The sequence below is a fragment of the Geospiza fortis genome, unplaced genomic scaffold (assembly GCF_000277835.1).
Source record: "Geospiza fortis unplaced genomic scaffold, GeoFor_1.0 scaffold23, whole genome shotgun sequence".
In the NCBI taxonomy this organism is placed as follows: domain Eukaryota; kingdom Metazoa; phylum Chordata; class Aves; order Passeriformes; family Thraupidae; genus Geospiza; species Geospiza fortis.
In genome coordinates this window covers 4,857,594-4,859,802 of record NW_005054303.1, presented here as the reverse complement: position 1 = coordinate 4,859,802, position 2,209 = coordinate 4,857,594, and positions in this window count along the sequence as shown.

Sequence of the window (2,209 nt, the reverse complement as noted above, 5' to 3'; positions counted from 1 at the left end):
AGCCCTCCTGCGGGCACGTGTTCCCTCCCGGCGCCTGGGTACAGCATGGAAGTAAACGGCGCGCGGGTCCGATCTGCTGGGGAACAATAGCAAATCCCGCTGCTTGTCGGGGACAAGGTACACTCCTGTATTTTCGTGCTGTACACGCAGCGCTTATCTGCGCACAGGAGTGTGGTGGGTCGGGAGGCTTCCTTTTGTGGGGGGTTTGGGCTATTCCGAATATGGTTTTCGAGACTAACTGATAGTTCAGAATTGTCACAGAGTATTGTTGCGTATCTCCTAAAATACATTTTCAACTTTTTATTAATAGAAAAGATTTTTATTTTTTCCCCTCTTTTCATTTGGGTGGGTTGGTCGTTTTGTTTTCTTCCCTCTTATCAGTAGGATGAAGTTTTGAAAGAACTTTTATAAAAAGGCAGTGGAACTTCTGACTGAGTTGCTGCACAAGGTACATAGTAATTAGGTGCAGTTCTTTAACTCCCCCACAATCTTACAGATTAATCCAGGATTAATCTAAATTACAAAAACATTTCCGGTATAGTTGCAGTGGTGGAATATCCACGTCCAGGTTTGAATTACATTCAGGAAAAGAATAGTTATTTTATTAAGTAATCATGATAGTCAAATTACATCAGTATAGCAAATGATGCTTCTTGCTGTTGTGCTCCTCATCCCTTCAGTCAAGGGACTACATTTTGGTGAGCTAAGGGTGGGAGGGTGTATGGAGGGTCTCTGCCCTTGCTGCTTGCTTGTGTTTTTGGTTGTGCTATAGAATGGAGAGTGCAAACCATGATGAAGATATAAGGAGGTGCTTGGACTCCCTTGTTGCAGCAAACTCTTTTTAGGACTCTTCAGCAGCACACTTGCAGAGGTTTTGCCCACCCCCTCTTTGAGTTAAGAACAAGCAGTTAGAATCAAGATCCATCTCCTTTACAGCTTCCCCTGCCCCCCAGCTGTGGGAGCGGAAGAAGGGCAGAGAGAAATACAACCTGGAAAGAGAGCCATGAATGGTCTGTGTCTGATAAGGGAGAATGGATTATAAAGCTAGTATCACAAATACCAAAATGCTACCAAAAGTTACTGAAAGTATCATAACATACCACACAATGTTTCTGTAATGATCCTCACTCTATTATTCAAAACCTAAGGTCACCTAGTATTCAGAGTATCTAGTTACCAAAGTGTTTAGTGTCTGCTAAGCTGCAGTACACAGTAAGAATCTTAAATGCATATGAACAAATATCTATAAAAATCCATGTATTTTAAATTTTTTGTGTACAACACTGCCTTGGGGACAGCATTCCATGCTGGCAAAGGAACTATTTCCTTCCCAATAGGTTAATGATTTAGTTGCTAAGCACTGAAACTTGATTGTTCTCTGGGCTGTAGCCTTTAAAAATGTTGGTCTCACTCAGGCATGGCTACTTGGATTTAGATACAAATGAAATTATCTGTTGGGGAAAAAAAGCAGGGCAAACTGACAAACACATAAGGCAGTTCCTTTCTACATAAGTGGTGTTCCCTGGGCTGCAGTCCCAATATGTTCCTATAGAGCATCTGACAGATAAAAAAAAGTTCATCACGAATTTGTTTGTACTGGCTTAAGAGTTCATAGCCCAGGTGTCTGTAAGGCTTTTGTAGTCAGTGACTGTGTCTGAATGAGAGCTCCCTGAGTCCAGTCTCCCTGCCATGGGCAGGGGCATCCTTTGCTAGCTTAGGTTGCTCAGGCCCCCATCCAACCTGTCCTTGAACACTTCCAGGGATGGGCCACCACAGCTTCTCTGGGCAGCCAGTTCCAGTTGAGCCACAGAGCTGTGAGCAGTGTTTGTCAGCTGGGCTGGCTGGAAATTGGCTTTGTGGCAGGACACTGCTGCACTAGATGAGGGTTTCCATTCCTAAAGGCTATAATTATACCAGCAAATAGACCAACATTTTGCACAAGGGAGAGGAGATATTGTCTCTCTTATCTCTTTGTAGTCTCTAGGTATTAAAATGTAGCTTGTGCTTAGTACTGTCTGTGTGCAACTGCTTCTGACTTAGAGTGGAGATCTCTTGCCAAGCTGGCACTTGGACCCTGATCACGTTATACATGTTCCTGAACACGTTATTCACGCTTTGCAGTTTATGAAATGGAATGGTTTCATTGCTATTCTCTCCCTGTCTTGTTTATGAAAAGCCTGTTACTGCCTTGTGTCAGGACTGGGATTTG